Source organism: Ornithorhynchus anatinus, chromosome 21 (assembly GCF_004115215.2).
Source record: "Ornithorhynchus anatinus isolate Pmale09 chromosome 21, mOrnAna1.pri.v4, whole genome shotgun sequence".
Taxonomy (NCBI): Eukaryota; Metazoa; Chordata; class Mammalia; order Monotremata; family Ornithorhynchidae; genus Ornithorhynchus; species Ornithorhynchus anatinus.
The window spans coordinates 18,107,960-18,125,518 of NC_041748.1; the positions used below are offsets into that span (position 1 = coordinate 18,107,960).

Here is a 17,559-nt window from a genome sequence, read left to right on the forward strand (position 1 = left end):
GAAAATGCAATGCAAAAAAATGGATATAAATGCACATGGCGTCAATGCCCACTTGGGGAGTAAAGGGGGAGGGGTTTTACTTGGCGGGGGGGGCTCGAACCGGCAGGTGCTAATGGCCCGTCCCCGACTAGGCACCTGTACGGCGTTGGGGTCCCTTTAAGAAAGTTGCGGCGGGCTGCGCCGCGCGGGGCCCGCGCTGGGGGGGGGGGGGGGTGGCGGTTGTGGGGCTCGCGCGCTGGACTCTTCCACCTGCCCCACCGCGGGGGGAGAAGGGGGGCGGACGGTACGGAGACAGGGCGAGGAGGGAGTCCCCCCCCCCCCCAGCAGGGATAGGCGACCCCTCCCGCGCGTGCCGCGCTCTTCCCTTGCCCGCGCCCCCTCCCCCGCGGCGCGCGCCCACCAACTGGCGACAGGAGGCCGCGAGGGGCTGTTGCGGGGGCGGGGCCCCCCTCCCTCCTCTGTCCGGGCCCGCCGCTGGGCCCGCGCCTCCCCCCTCCCCTCCCTCCCGCCGCGCTGCCCGGCGGGAAAAAGCGGCTCAGGTGGCGCGAGGGCGGGGGGGGGGAGGGGCGGGGCTCAGGAGCTAGTCACGTGGTCCTGGGGGGGGCGTTAGCTGCCCCGACGGCCGGGGTCAATCCGTCCAGCCCCCTGCCTCCGGGCCAAACGGCCAACCTCCCAAGAACAAGGCCCCTCCCCCCTCCGCAGCCCCTTTCCCGTGGCAAAGCGGGGTCCCCCAGTCTCGCCAACCGACTGTTGGAAGACTTTGATTCCCCCCTTTTTAATTTTTCCCTCATCTGGGGGGAAAAGGCCGAGGGAGGATTAGGAGGGCTTGGCCTCGCCCTGTTGACTTTTCCTCCTCTTGTGGAAAAGCAAGGGGGCCACCTTGTTGGTGAGGTGAGATGTGCTGCTGTTTTATAGCCTTGTTCTCCTCCTCTCGAAAAGTGGTGGGGGGGGGAGGCCCTGGCTTCTGTTATAGTTTGTAGGGTCCCTTCGTTTGGTTTTCCTCCTCCTGGGGAAACGTGGGGTCCCCTTGCTTTGTAAGGGAAGCTACTGTCATTGTTTATCGGCTCCATCCATTTTATTCTCCTCTCCTTTGGAAAAGTGGGGTCCCCTTGGTTTGTAGGATGAGCTGTTATGATGGTTTATAGGGTCCATCCATTTTATCCTCCCCCCCTTTTGGAAAAGTGATGTCCCCTTGGTTTGGAAAGTGGCAATTATGATAGTTTATAGGCTCCACCCATTTTATTCTTCTCCCCTTTGGAAAAGAGGGGTCCCCTTGGTTTGTAAAGTGACTATTATGACCGTTTATAGGCGCCATCCATTTTATTCTTTTCCCCTTTGGAAAAGAGGGGTCCCCTTGGTTTGTAAAGTGACTATTATGACCGTTTGTAGGCTCCATCCATTTTATTCTTCTCCCCTTTGGAAAAGAGGGGTCCCTTTGGTTTGTAAGGTGAGCTATTATGATCGTTTATAAAGTCCATTTGTTTTATTTTCCTCCTCCTGTGGAAAAGTGGGGTCCCCTTGATTTATAAGGTGAGCTATTATTGTGATGGTTTATAGGTTCCATCCTTTTTATTCTCCTTCCCTTTGGAAAAAAAGGGGTCCCCTTGGTTCATAAGGTGAGCTATTATGAGAGTTTACAGAGTCCATTTGTTTCATTTTACTCCTGTGGAAAAGTGGGGTGCCCTTGGCTTGTAAGGTGAGCTATTATTGTGATTATAGGTTCCATCCATTTTATTCTCCTCCCCTTTGGAAAAATAGGGTCCCCTTGGTTTGTAAGGTGAGATATTATGAGAGTTTATAGAGTCCATTTGTTTTATTTTCATCCTCCTGTGGAAAAGTGGGGTCCCCTTGGTTTGTAAGGTGAGCTGCTATTGTGATTGTTTTTAGGTTCTATCCATTTTATTCTCCCCTTTGGAAAAGTGGGGTCCCCTTAGTTTGTAAAGTGAGCTATTATGATAGTTTATAGAGTCCATTCATATTATTTTCCTCCTCCTGTGAAACAGTGGGGTCCCCTTGGTTTGTAAGGTGAGCTATTGTGATTGTTTATAGGTTCCATCCATTTTATTCTCCTCCCTTTTGGAAAAATGGGGTCCCCTTGGTTTTTAAGGTGAGCTATTATGACAGTTTATAGAGTCCATTCATTTTATTCTCCTCCCCTTTGGAAAAATGGGGCCCCCTTGGTTTGTAAGTTGAGATATTATGATAGTTTATAGAATCCATTTGTTTTATTTTCTTTCCTCCTCCTGTGGAGAAGTGGAGTCCCCCTGGTTTGTAAGGTGAGGTATTAATAATAATAATGTTGGTATTTTTTAAGCGCTTACTATGTGCCAAGCACTGTTCCAAGTGCTGGGGTAGAAACAAGGTCATCAGGTTGTCCCACGTAGGGCTTACAGTCTTCATCCCCATTTTACAGACGAGGTAACTGAGTTACAGAGAAGTGAAGTGACCTCCCCAAGGTCACATAGCTGACAAGCGGCAGAGGCAGAATTAGAACCCATGACCTCTGACTCCCAAGCCTGGGATCTTTCCACTGAGCCATGCTGCTTCTCATTGTGATAGTTTGATAGCATGATATCAAACTATTATGATAGGTTAACGAGCCCATTTGTTTTATTTTCCTCCTGTGGAAAAGTGGGATCCCCTTGATTTGTAAGGTGAGTTATTATGATAGTTTAAAGAGTGCAAATATTTGATTTTCCTCCTCCTCCTCCTGTGGAAAGTGGAGTACCCCTGATTTGTAAGCTGAGATATCATTATGATAGTATATAGATTCTACCCTTTTTATTTTCCTCTTCTCCCCTGGAAAAGTGGGGGTCCCCCTGGTTTGTAAGCCAAGATATTATTATGGTAGTTTATAGAGTCCATATGTTTTATTTTCCTCCTTCCTCCTGTGAAAAAGTGGGGTCCCCTTGATTTGTAAATTGAGATATTATGATAATTTATAGATTCCACCCTTTTTATTTTCCTCTTCTCCTTTGGAAAAATGGGGTTCCCATGGTTTGTAAGCCAAGATATCTTGATAGTTTATAGATTCTAGTTTTTATTTTCCTCCCTATTTGTGGAAAAGTGGAGTTCCCTCGGTTTAAAAACTGAAATAGGATTATGATAGTTTATAAAGTCCATCTGTTTTATTTTCTTCCCTCCTGTGGAAAAGTGGGTCACTTTGAGTTGTAAGCTGAGATATTATAATAATGGCTTATAAATTCCACCCTTTTTATTTTCCTCCTCTCCTGAAAAGTGGGGTCCCCACGGTTTGTGAGCCAAGATATTATCACGATAGTTTATAGATTCCACACTTCTTGTTTCCCCCCTCTCCTCTGGAAAAATGGGGTCTCCTTGATTTGTGAGCTACTATTATGATCATTTATAGATTCCACCCACTTGTGCCTAATCGACTTTGTATAACCTCAGACAGGACTAAAGGCAACATTACCCGTTCAGTCTCTTTCCACGATACGACACTTGATACCAACTGGAGTCAATGAATTAGCTGAGAGAATGGTTTTTACCTTGCTGCATTTGTTCTCTTGGCTGAGACTGGAGTTTTGAAGCCTTATGGGCCAAATTGCTTCCAAAAAATGACCTGGCGTGCTCAAGAATGTATTTTTCATTCAATACAGTGGCAGAAAGTTGGGTGTCATTTTCCATTTTGAGAAGGATGATTTTTTCAAAGAAGCTGGGCAGATTTCCCCCTTTCCTCTAACACAGAGATGTGTGCAACATCTTTAAATTCCTAAAAAGTGAACTTTACAGTGTTAGTTAAAGCTAAGGTCATGGGATTTTCTTTCTTTGCCAGTGTGCATACATCTAAGATATATGTGAATTTCCAAACTGGTTTTTATCCCTCTGCATTAAAAATGTAGTTGACACAGTGCACTTAAAAGAGAATGGAAATGGGGTGCTGTGGCACTTTACTTCTCAGGGGAGCCTGAAACTAACCATTCACGTTATAGCAAGTTTTCCTTTTTCTCTCTCTCTCACTTTTAAGCACTCTTTTCACATTTTAAGTTGGCCCTTGAATTAGTGATTTACACTCATTCAAAGAAGTAAATGTACTATCAGCTTTGCAGTCCAATTACATATTTTCATCCTTTTCCAAATTTAATGCCAATGTTGTCGTGAGTAGAAATGGTTAAACTTGATGTTTCCAGTCAAATGCATATATACTCTCAGCAGATCTGATTGGCAGGACTTTTGTGAAATTAATCCCATTTTACAGCGCACCTTATACATAAACCCAGTGAACGAAACCAAATCCAGACTCACACAGCCTCAGTCAATCAGAACGCAGTACCCGATTCTGATATTTTGAAGCAGTGTGTCCTAGTGTAAAGAGCAACACATTTGGGAGTCAGAGGACCCAACTTGTAATTTCGCCGCTGCCGCTTGTCTGCCCTATGAACTTGGGCAAGTCACTTCACTTCTCTGTGCCTCAGTTTCCTCATCTGTACAATGGGGATTAAATTCCACTTCTTCCTACCTAGAGGTTGAGCCCCCTGTGGGACAAGGACTGCATCCAACCTGATTGTCGTCTTAATTTACCTCAGTGTTTAGTACAGTGCTTGGCACATAATAAGTCCTTAACAAATACAAAATAATGACACTAATAATAATTTTGAAAGGGGTACAAATCCATCTCTTTAAGGGATTGATTGCCTAGAGCAAGGATGGGGTAAATATATCCCAACTGCTACTGGTCTAATTTGACACTATACATAATCACACATACCTGAATTTTCATACCCTTCAAGTGATGGGAGACTAAACCTCTAAAATGGGTGCATCAATTCTATTATCTCTTATGTGTTTTGGAAACATTCCAGATTAGTGTAAATATGCAGTTAAACATTTTAAACTTTATTTTTAACTGCTACGGTTTAATTTACAAATGGTCCTATAGATTAAATTCATTACATTTCTTAATTTTTTAATTTCAAAGAGTAAAATAGGACCACTCTCTCATTACAGGCTAATACATTTTCAAGACTTTTGGTGGCAAGTCATCAACTATTTTTTTTACCCATGGAAATGGAGTCCGGTTATTTTTCCTGATAAAGCACCACATCAGAATTTGTGAGTGATTCATTTTGGAGAGGTAAGATTTGCCGCCTTTTCCTTGTTGAATTGGAAAGCCTAATTGTCCCAGAACATTTACATGTAAATTTCTTCTCTTAAGGAATTGCATTTTACTGGATTTGGCCTATTTCCCTGCAGTCAAATGCACATATGCTCTCAGCAGAGCTGATTGGCAGGACTTTTGTGAAATTAATCCTATTTTACAACTCACCTTGTACGTGAAGCCAGTGAGCGAAACAAAATCCTGACTCACACAGCCTCAGCTAAGCAGCCTGCCTCTTTGTCCCGCACTGTAAAATCGTATATATTGTTTGGGGATCAAATCTTTGCCTTTATCTATTCATTTGTTAGATTTTTATAGTGCCTTTACTACATTGTCTAATCTAGTTGCGAAATCCTTAAACACAAGGATTGTCTTGAGTACTCTGCATACAGGAAGTGCTCAATAAATAGCATGGATTGTTTGGTATGTATCATATACTCCTCAGATTCGTTGATGGACCAATGTGTTGAACTGTGAGAATTCCATAAATATTGATTAATGATAGAGATGATGTGCTTTAAAAAACACTTTTGTCAGTCATGGCAAGGAAAAAATACCACCTGAAGCATCCTGAATTTAAGTCAGAACTTGTCATTCTTTGGTGGATCTTTTGAAGGCAGTAATTTTTCTAAAAATAAGGTTTACCAAATTCAGATGAGGTGGGATTTTATTAGCATCTGTTGATTGTTACATTGTACTCTCCCAAGATCTTAGTATTGTCCTTTGCATACAGTAAGCGCTCAATAAATTTGAATGAATGAGTGAATGAATGACACCACCTTAATATCTTCTTCATTTTCACAGTTTGCCCACCCTCTTGCCTTTGCTATTGTTCTAGTTTTCCAAGAAAGTAGGAAGGGAAGGCCAGTGAGGATAGTTAAGAAGAAATGCTTTTTCTGCTCCCTTCAAATAATCCATCAAGGGAGATGGGTAGAGGAGCTAAAATAATATCAAGCTCTCTCTTGAACTGCCACTATTTTAATATGGTAGAAATATCATTTAAGTGCTCAGTAGAAAGAGCCCGGGCTTGGGAGACAGAGGACGTGGGTTCTAATCCCAGCTCTGCCACTTGTCGGCTGTGTGACCTTGGGCCAGTCACTTAACTTCTCTGTGCCTAAGTGACCTCATCTGTAAAATGGGGATTAGACTGTGAGCCTCACGTGGGACAACCTGATTACTTTCTATCTACCCCAGTGCTTAGAATAGTGCTCGGCAAATAGTAAGCGCTTAACAAATACCATTATTATTATTAGTAGTAGTAGTCCAGATAATCAGTCATTGCTTCAGTGTTGTGCTTCTGCTTCTGTTATCTAATGAGAGAGATAAATATAGAACTGTCAGTTCTTTAAATTTCCTACATACTTATTGGCTCTCTTTACCCACCACCCCCCAACTCACCCTCTGCTTCTTTCAAGCTCCCCGACTAACTACACCTGACTCTCCCTCCTCATACCCTTAGTTCATATTTTTCCCCAGTCTGGAACTCTCCTTTCCCCCTACTAATTGTCAGACCCCAGCCCTCCTAATCTTTAAATCCCTCCTCAAAGTCCATCTCCTCCAGGAGGCCTTCCCCGCTTAATTGCATCCCAACACCCACCTTTTGCACTTAGGTATTTCAATTTTATTTTCCTCAGCAGTGTCCATATATACTTATTACAATATGATTTATATGAAAATTGTGTTATTTGTTAAGTGCTTAATATGTGCCAGGCACTGTACTAAGCACTTGGGTGGACACAAGCAGATGGGGTTGAAAACAGTCTGTGTCCCACGAGATGCTCACATTCTCAATCCCCATTTTACAGATGAGATATCTGAGGCCCAGAGAAGTTAAGCCATTTGCCCAAGGTCACACAGTGGACAAGGGGTGGGGCGGAATTAGAACCCATGACCCTCTGACTCCGAGGCCCAGGCTCTATCCACTGCACCATACTGCTGCTCAAATTTATAGGTTTGCCTTTTCATTCAACTGTTGGTTCGGCTGTTTTTTCCTGTTGTGTCTGTACTGCTTCTTGCTTAATTCTTGTTCTTCTTCCAGTATTCCATATCTGTATATTGTGTTTAATCTACTCTTCCCATTCCCCCCCCCCCCGACCCCACTTTGGGATTGAAAGCTTCTTGAGGACAGGGAACATGTGATTAGCAACTGTTGTGTTCTTCCAAGAGCTTAGTACAGTGTCTAGCTCTCGGTACCTAATAAACTCCACTGGTTATGGATATGTACACCTCAAGCCATCGGTGAATCGAGAGCATTTATTGAGCTTTACTCTGCAGACTACTGAACTAAGTGTTTGGGAGACTACCATAGAGTAACTAGACATGATCCTTCTGTACTTTCCAAGTGCTTAGTACAGTGCTGTGCACACAGAAAGCGCTCAATAAATACGATTGAATGAATCAATGAATGTCAGAGGTAAATATGAAATTGTTAGCTGAATGCTGAAATTTTGCTTTGGAGCTTTTAAGATATTGACACAAATATAGAGGGAAATAAAAATACTATGGATAGCAGTTCTTGGGTAAGATTTACAACAAAGTAATTCCGTGGGTATTAAAGAACTATCGGCCTTGAAGATATGAATAGATTGGGCAATTAGGATCTATTCCAGTCCATTTGGCCTGAATTTAAGAAATGAAACTTAATACTACAGGAACCAAGAAATGGCCAGTTGAAAGAGAGAGTAGGACAGCCACTTATCTTTCTCCAGAGAATATGTCACCCCATAAAAGAACTTATCCGTCCGTTCATTTGTGAGGAACTATTCCTTAGATTTTTATTTTTGAAAGTGGCCTTGGCAGAATACTTCCTAGTCATTTTATTAATGTCTGTCTCCCCCACCTCTAGACTGTAAGCTCGTGGATAGGGAATGTGACTGTTTACTGTTGTAATGTACTCTCCCAAGCGCCTAGTTCAGTCCTGGGCACACAGTAAGCGCTCATTAAATACGATTGAATGAATGAATTCATATTGAGATGGAGTCTCGGAAAGCATAAATTACTTGCTGGGCTGTAGATGTGGATATAGCTCTGGAATGAAGGGAGAGGAGTAATGTATTTTCTCCTGCCTCTGGCTCTTTCCTCACAGCCTTCTGTTCTTTAAAATTCCCTCCCCCATCCCATCCACGAGACCATAACTCTCTCCATCTCCAAAGCCCTCCTGAAAGCCCATCTCTGCAGGAGGCTTTCCCTGATATATTTCCATTTTACTTATAAAGTAATAGTAGTATCTGTTAAGTGCTTACGATGTGGCAGGCACTGTGTTCAGTTGTCTGTGCCATTATTTTGACTACCTTGTCTCCTCTATTTGAGTCGAAGTTCCTTGTGGGCAGGGAATGTGCTTATTGTATAGCGCTCAAGTGCTTAGTACAGTGCATTGTATCCAGTGAGTGCTCAAAAAAATACTGCCATTTCTGCTTCTATTCATTCCCATGTTGTCAACCCCCACTGGCCCTTAGTTTATAAAGCAATCTGTAACACTTAATTTTTTCACTCATTTATTCATCTCTTCATGTGGTGTCATACTACGGTTCCTTCCTTTCTTCCCTCTACTGCTCCCACGATTTGTAAATCATTGGCGCCTGCCATATGAGTGCCAAATTTATTTATTTTTTTGAAAAATGATACCTATTAAGTGCTTACTCCCTGTCAAGCACTTGTGTTACGAGCTGGGATCAATACAAGATACACCACAGTCCCTGTACCTTAGTGGACTGAAATCTAAGGCATCTGGTAGAAGCGGTGTTTTATCCTCCTTTTACAGATGCAGAAACCAGGGCTCGCCAAAGTGAAGTGATTTACCCCAAGACAGCCAGCAGGTCTTGGATCTCATAGGCTCATGCTCTGTCCACTCTGCCAAGCTTGTCTTCCTGGCAGCTCAGATAATGACTTTAGCTTGTATTGAACTCTCCCGAGGGTTTAGTACGGTGTTCCGTATTCAGAAGATGCTCAATAAATACCATCGATGATGGTGATGGTGATGTAGAATAGCAATATACCTGAAAGACTGAACATAAACTCGTCAGTGCCCTCCCTAGACGAAACTCAATTAGAATTTACAGTCTTGTATTTCTAGGTTGTTCTCTGTAGCCTTCAGGATTTTTGATATGGAGCAAAATGTGAAATTATTTTGTTACTGCTTTGGACCCCAGGTTACTGCTTTGGATACCATACGAATTCTTGAATGCGTGCCTTGCTTCTGATATACATGAGGACCGAGGGTGATCTGTCATTCTTGACCAGAGACTCCATCGTTGTCTGGAATTCTGTTTTGTGACTCATTCATAATAAGGTGTTTTCTGTAGTGAATCCTAGTTCAAATGTTTGGTAATGGGGAGATCATACCCAATTTAATTATGAACCATATAAACAAAATAAAAATTCAGGCATTTAAGTACCACAGAGTGGCCAAGAAAGCATGATCTGATAGGCAGTAACTAAATTCCTGAACCTGGGAAAATAATTAGGTGCAGATTATGATGATGATATTTAAGTGCTTTACTAGGTGCTAAGCACTGTTCTAAGTATTGGGGTAGGTACAGTCAGTCAGGTCGGACACAGTCCCTGTTCCACAGGGGGCTCACAATCTTCATCCCCATTTTACAGATGAGGTAACTGAGGTCCAGAGTAATTAAGTGACTTGCCCAAAGTCACACAGCAGACATGAGGCAGAGCCGGGATTGGCAACATTGGCACTGTGCTGCGGTCACTATGGCCGTAAGTGGGCCGTGCATGTAAAAAAGACTTGTGTTCACTTCACAGTGGGCTGCGTCTCCGCCTCCCAATTTGTTTGTTGTTCTGTGGGCCTCCGGGGAGCACAGCTGGCAAAGACGAGCGTGTGCGAGTAGCACTGTGCAAACCACTACCGCCGAATAACCACTTCCTTTGCTCCCATTCCTGGTCCCGAAATAGGACTGAGATTCATTCACCGTTCTCCACGGGGGAGCCCCTTCTCATCTGGCTCTTGGGAACATCCAGTGGAAATAAAAGAGGCGGTCCCCCTCCTTCAAGGAGCTCATAATCCAATGGGGGAGGCACAAGCGGATACAAATCGCCAGATTTACAATTGGAAAAAGAGTAACCGAAGGTACAAGTGAAAAAAACCAAAGTGCGCAAGTAAGCACGTAATTTTAAAAGTGGAGAAAAAAAATGAAATGGCAAATGTATTCAGTTCTGTCGTAATGTGTGTTTCCAAGATGTGTCTTGGCTAGAATGTGATTAGGGAATTGGGGAATATCCGTTTGACAAAGCGAGCCTATTTAGACTCAGCATGCTGCCTGATCAAAAGAACTGTTTTTCGAAGCAGAGTGATTTAGTGGAAGGAGCGTGGACCTAGAAGGCAGGAGACCTGGGTTCTAATCTTAAATCTGCCACTTGCCTGCCACATAATCTCAGGCAAGTTACTTTTTTGTGCCTTAGCATCCTCATCTGTAAAATGGAGCTAAAATACCTGTTTCCACCACCTTAGATCGTCAGCCCCGTGTGGACTGCATCCGATCTGATGACTTTGTATCTACCCCAGCACTTTGCAAGCCCCTAATAGATATCCCATTTCTTTTTATTTCTGCCTGTGTGCATACATACAGCATTAGAATGGGTGAGTATTCCAGACATCAGTTGTCTTGAATACAACAGTTGGCAAAAATGCATTCTCTTGTCTTAGAACTGGATGCTCTTTCAGTGATCAAAATGAATGATAAATGCTTACATATATATCTGTAATTCTATTAATGTCTGCCTCCCCCTCTAGACTGTAAGCTCGTTGAGAAACAGCATGGCTTAGTGGAAAGAGCACGGGCTTGGGAGTCAGAGGTCATGGGTTCTAATCCCAGCTCTGCCATTTGTCAGCTATGTGACTTCGGGCGAGTCACTTAACTTCTCTGTGCCTCGGTTACCTCATCTGTAAAATGGGGATTAAGACTGTGAGTCCCACGTGGGAAGACCTGATAACTTTGTATCTCCCTCAGCGCTTAGAACAGAGCTTGGCAAATAGTAAGCACTTAACAAATATCATTACTTATATTATTATTATTGTGGGCCGGGAACGTGTCTACCAACTCTGTTGCATTGTACTTGATGAATGATGTGACCAGAAATCTGGAGGAATAGTTGTCTTTTGGAGAAGGGGGCTTTTTTGGAGAGCTCTGAAGCTGGGAAGGGACAAGGTTTGACAGATTTGAAATGGGAGAGAGGGTTGTTTACACCTTTATAAATTTCTCATAAGAGAGAAAAAAAAGTGTAGGACTGGAATTGTTGTTTAGCAGTGCAGAAATAAATAAATTATTGTGGTGTTTGTTAAGCATTTACTAGGTGTCAGGTGCTGTGCTAAGCGCTGAGGTTGATACAAGATAATCAGTCGCTGTCCCACATGGGGCTCACAGTCTTAATCCTCTTTTTCCAGATGAGATAACTGAGGCACAGAGAAGTGAAGTGACTTGCCCAGGATCACACAACAGACAAGTGGCAGATCTGGGACTAGAACCTAGGTCCCTCTGACTTCCAGGCCCGTGCTCTATCCACAAGGCCAAGAAAAACCCAGAATGTTTGCCACTAGTGTGTTTCTAACCAGGTGTTGGATTGGGCCAACTTTTGGTGAAATGAGTAGCCTCTTCTCACCCAACTCTCCTGCCAAGTTAATATATATATTATATATATATATTATATATATATACATATATCTATATCTTTGTGAGGTTGGAAATCAGCATGTCCCTAGTGGAAAGAACTCAGCCCTGGGAAGCAGAGGACTTGGGTTCTCATCCTGGCACCATCACTCGTCTGTTCTGTGACCTTGGGCGAGTCACTTAACTTCTCTATGCCTCAGTTTCCTCATCTGTAAAATGGGGATTCCGTGGCTGTTCCCTCCCTTACGTAGACTGTGAAGCCCCATGTGGGACAGCGATTGTGTCCAACTTGATAATCTTGTATCTATCCCAGTGCTTACTACAGTGCTTTATGCTGAGTAAGCACCGAACAAACACAGTAATGATAGTTCTCTCTTGGAGGAGGGGGCTTATTTTTATTGTTACTGTTGACAGGGCTAAAAGGCCCCATCCGAAGGATTTCTCAGCAACCAGAGAACCCCGTTTGGTTACGGCTTCCGAATCTCCAAAAAGCCCAAATCGTTTCTCATTATCGGGAGCCCTTTCTGGGAACGGAAAAAGTTCCGAATGACTGGAGTGACATCATCCCAAAGAGAATTACTCCCAGTATTGCCACTCAAAAGTATAGAAATGGTTTTAAGGTAGTCAAATCCAATCACAAAATAGTCAAAATAAAAATAAATCAGGAATGGGGGAAAAACAAACTGTTAATGAAGGGAAGCATCTGATCGGATCTAAGTGCCTGGCCTCACTAATGCATCGAACCCTCTTGTCTCCCAAGGTGGTTTTACTGATCTTAAAATCATGTAGCCAGGGAAGTAGGGTTTCTGTGTTCCTCCCCGTTTATCTGACAAACTGCATGTTCGCTTTGGATGTGTTCCATCAGAGAAAATGAACATTTTCCAACCCTTGTTACCCTGTTTACTAGTTAGGGATGATTTTGGATATATACATCCTCCTTTGGATGTCAGTATTAAAATTCATGGAGAAACAACTTGTAAGAGGAGCTGTTCCTTTTATTGAACAAAATTAGTCACTTTAAAAATCCTGAGTGCCCCTTGAAAAGGAATAATTTCTTTGCACACTTCAAGCCAGCTTTGTTTAATATCAAAGACCGAATTCCCTGACTCCTCCTTTGTTGACACAGGGTCTTTTTTCACAATTCTCTGCTGCATTCCCCTAACACAGAACCTGAACATGCTTTTTCCACTTGTAGATCTGCAACTTTATCATGCATCCTCCTAGTTAAGATGGCTTTGACAGACTGGTTGCTCCTTCTTCTCCTAGAATCAGTCTCCAGGTTGATCACAAAGAGATATTCAGATCCTGTTCCCTCGTAACGAAAAGCAGTATTTTCAGTTACCAAATGTCTCTTCAGAAGTTTCTGTTCTCAAAGCGTTTTTTTTCATATCCCCTTTGGAGTTGCGTCTAAAGTGAAGTGAATGTAAATTGGAGCAGCACACAGAGAAATACTGAAATGTAATCCCATGTAAACACTTTTTTTTCCTTTTAATTGCAAAGCAACAATACCAACTGTTTGTTTGGGCATCGCTAATATCGTATCATTGTAACAAATTATACTTAAAAATCATTTAGTGTGAAATTGCAGATTAATCCCATAGGGACTGGGTATTACCACTAGTCCAGCCCCTTTGGAGCACACAGATGGTGAATCTGTGATTTACAATAGGAACAATCGCTGATTACATGCATGGATGTAACGGACAAAAACACCTCCCCAACTAAGGCGTGGAAAAATACAGTGGAGGTCCTAGTGCCTGGCTTGTTCAGAATATTCAAGTTTTTGACATGCCTGTGCCTTTTTTTCATTTCGTAACAATGGGTCTTATTCAGTATACAAAAATGAAACTCTCCATACACCTTCTTGAGAAGGAGTGTTTTGGTTTTTTTACAGAAATTGATTTCTGTATCTTCAGCCTTACTTTAAATGTTTTCCCCATCAGAGTTTGCTCAACAGCAGCTGAGCGGTAGCTTTTGCAATGGGAATTTGGCAGGTGCAAGAAACAGTGCCCTCATTAATAAAATTATCGATAATAATACTTATTGCGATATCTGCTCTGCACTTATAAGCCCTGTACTAAGAACTAGGAGAGTCAAAAAAACTAATACCTGCTGTTCACCATTCAGTAAAGAAAAAGTCATCACGCTTTGCCTGGATTCTGGGTAGTCCAGCCCTCAAGGAATTATCTTTATCTGGAATGAAAGCTATTCCTTTGACTACTGTGAATGTGGTTTTGAAAACTCCGAATTGACGTAGCCATTGATGTCAGATATCAGTTGGGGAAATATCAGAGTTGTGTGTGTTTCGTGAATATAAATCACTTTACACGCAAATACTGAAAATCTCTTCCAGTGTTGTCACTTCACTTGTAAGAGCTGATTTACCAGTGCCATTAAAAAAAAAAATTCAAATAATCCTTAAGAAACAATTTTTGAAAGCGGATTGTTGCCCCAGAAGCTACCAGATTTTAAGACATCTCCCCAAGATCTGTCTCTGCTCTCTCACTATGTTGCTTTTATTTTAGTTGTGAATGTGAGAAACCAATAGTAAATGTACAATTAGCGAAAAATGAGTCATTTGGAAACTGCACATATAAATACTATAAATACGTGCATTATTTTCCCCAACCATTTTAAATTTAGTGTATTTCAATCTGACTAGTCTTTGTCCATTCTAAGCAAGACTATCCAAGAGTTCATGGTTATTGGTCCAGATGTACTGCATAGTTGTGCAAGATTTACTGCCCAAGCCATCCTTCCATGAAGCAGCGTGACTTAGTGGATAGACCCCAGAACTGGGAGTCGGAAGGATCTGGGCTCTAATCCCGACTTCCCCACTTGTCTGCTGTGTGGCCTTGGGCAAGTCACTTAACTTCTCTGGGCCTCAGTTCCCTCATCTGTAAAATGGGGATCAAGAGTGTGAACCCCATGTGGGACAGGGACTGTGTCCAACCTGTTTAACTTATATCTATCTACCCGAGCACTTAGAACAGTGCTTGGCACATAGTAAGTACTAAACAAGTACCATCATTATTATTATTATGGGTCTGTTAATTCTATCCTGGACTCAATTCGAGATTCCCAAATGTCAGCATGATTATCTGGCTGATGAGACCTCAGCGTTGTCCACATTAGGCCGGTTGAGTTGCCTTTGGGTTTGGTTTTGACAAGGGAGTCTTAAAAGAGGAGAGGCCTCAGACCTCCAAAAGTCATCACGGAGAACTCAGCTTGGAGCCTATTTCCCGAGTCAGCCTACCCCACTGTGTGCTTGATCAGACATCTCACTGACTGGGGTGATCCCAGTAGGAGACCTCAGCCCGTGACCCTTTCACTTGGACTCTCACCTGCCACTTTGCCTGCCCGCCCTCAGTTCCAACTGGGCTCCCTGAGGGTGGGAAGTGGGCGGTGTGAGTGAGAGGTGGGGAGTAGTGTGGGCATGTGAGCCCTGCCACGTAGTTCCCTCATTCTAGTGGATAGAGCCCAGGCCTGGGAGCCAGGAACACCTGGGTTCTCAGCCCGCCTCCGCCACCTGTCTGCTGTATGACCTTGGATGAGCCATTTCACTTCTCCGGTCCTCAGTGACCTCATCTGTAAAAGGGGGATGAGAACTGTGAGCGCCGTATGGGACGCGGAACGTGTCCAACACGATAAGCTCGTATCTACCCCCAGCACTTAGTACAGGGCCTGGCACCTAATAAGTGCTTAACAGTGACCATAAAAAGTCCCCATCTTACTCAGCATTTGACAAGGGCAGACCTCTTCCCTTATTTGAGCAGGGTGGTAGAAACGCACATGACTCCTCATCACCATTGGCAAGCAGTGGAACCTTCTTTGCAGTGAAACTGGCACGTAGGTTCCTGCACTGCCAGACCCCAAGCACCCCGTAATTGCCATCGGAAAGCCGAGTGATTTGTTGGGCGCTCCAGACATGCGGTTCCTGTCTTACCCTCTTTCTCTCCACTGGCACTGGATTAATGTTGGTATTTTTCCAGGAACTGTCCGACTTGGCTACCTCGCCTGCTGCCTGGGCTTGTACGAACATGCAAACTTAGGGGCAGATTCTGTTTTGTAGCCCCGGGAAGTTGCTCGGCGTGTGATGATCTTGTCCGGGTCCAGGCGGGAGTCCAAAAGAGGCCAGGAGAGATGATACTAATAACAATAATGTCACTTGTTAGGTGCTTACTATGTGCCAAAGAGTGTACTAAGCGCTGGGGTAGATACGAGCCAATCGAGTCAGACGCAGTCCCTGTTCCACAAGGGGCTCACAGTCTTAATCTCCCTTTTATAGATGAGGGAACTGAGTCACAGAAACGTTAAGTGATTTGTCCAAGGTCACTCAGCAGGCAAGTGGTGGAACTGGGATGAGAACACAGGTCCTTCTGACAACCAGGACCGTGCTCTATCTAGTTGGCCACACTCCTTCTCTGATGAGAGATGGGGGGAAAAAGAAAAAGAGCAAAATGAAAAAGGGAAAAAGAGGGAAGAAAAAAATGATAGGGTAGAAAATCAAAACAACCAGAGGGAATAAAAGGAGGGAGGGATAGAAGAGAAGAAAGGGACAAAGTAAAACAGGAAGTGAACTGGGAAAAACAGAACCAAAACAAGGAAGACCCAGGATATCAGGAAATGGGTGCAAGAAATTCCCACCTTATGGTCACATTTAAATGTCTGCAGATTGCATTTCTAAATCAGATAGGGACATGTCCAGTGGACTTTTTGGATTTCTAGATAAATGGAAAGAGATATTTCAGAATTATCATGAATCAATGGTTTGTCCTTCCCCTGTCTAAACATTTCACGAAACATGAAAAGCTATTGACATAGGTGCCTTTGTGGCTTTGTGTTCAGATAAGGAACCTTCTCCGGTGTTTATGGGTCATTTGGTGTGAACAAGATGGATCTTCTGAAGCATTCCAACTTCTACTTTCCTTCCTGAGAAGCACGCAATTGCCATTATTCTAAGCCTTATTGAGTGCAATTCTGCTTTGGCTCCCTCTTCTTTATATGATTTGCTCACTTACTGACCTGTTATATAAGAATTTTGATAAAGTTTAAAGACTTTTTATGCAGCCCAAGTAGGCAAACCTCCTTCCTGCCCCTGCCTGCTAGCATTAGCACATCCCTGAAGAAGTTAATCAGATTTGTTAGGCATGACCTTTTCTTTGTGGGTCCTTGTGAGTATCTTTCACTAACTCTTACCTGTCCAACTTTTCTCTTTGACCCATAAAGCAGCTCCATAATTGTTTTGTAGGAGTCGGTTCACATACATGTGCTTTTCTGGATTTGTCCTTGGACCACTTTCTACTCTTTGGTTTTTCTTTTTAATGTGAGGGGTTTTTCCTCCTGGTTGACTTAACTTTAGTAGCCTTAGAGAATAAAATTTTATAGGTATGCTCAGAATAGGCTCAGTAGACCAGCAGTGATAAGCCTGCGACAGTTTGCATTTTCCCTGGCCTCCCAAGTCCTCTGAATTGTTTGATTGAGATCCCAAAATAGGCATGTGCGTACAAAGAATGTATGAATATGAGGACCTGTTTTGGTGCATGATATTTAAACTGTATATCTTGTGGTTTAAAAAATTTTCAAATAGTTTGGATGTTCATTTTTTTATTAGAATATTTTCCAGACGTTATAGCTATAGGAATTTTTGCTACATTCCTAGTCGTAAGTGGAAAAAATATTCATTTGTTTGATTTTGTGCCTCCTGCCAAATTATTTTATTATACGTAGTCCCAAGAGAGAAAGTTTAAGGGTCAGCCAAGCCTCTGACATTCATTTATAGAAGAAAGAGGTAACCGGGTGGAGTTCATTCATTCATTA

General features: G+C 43.0%; 1 protein-coding gene across 4 annotated transcripts in view; it reads left to right on the forward strand.

Annotated features, from left to right (window-relative positions):
• The first annotated feature begins 638 nt into the window (after positions 1 to 638).
• The window catches only part of MYO1H (myosin IH), a 96,320-nt gene continuing 79,399 nt past the window's right edge, over positions 639 to 17,559 (forward strand). The window contains exons 1-3 of one of the 4 annotated variants that reach the window (XM_039915081.1): positions 639 to 891; positions 1,426 to 1,447; positions 4,969 to 5,095. The gene's annotated coding sequence lies outside the window, so the exon portion shown is untranslated. Of the gene's footprint in view, positions 892 to 1,425; positions 1,448 to 1,508; positions 1,531 to 2,632; positions 2,655 to 4,968; positions 5,096 to 17,559 lie in introns of all 4 variants that reach the window. The other 3 variants (XM_039915080.1, XM_039915079.1, XM_029049323.2) reach the window with 3 other exon arrangements.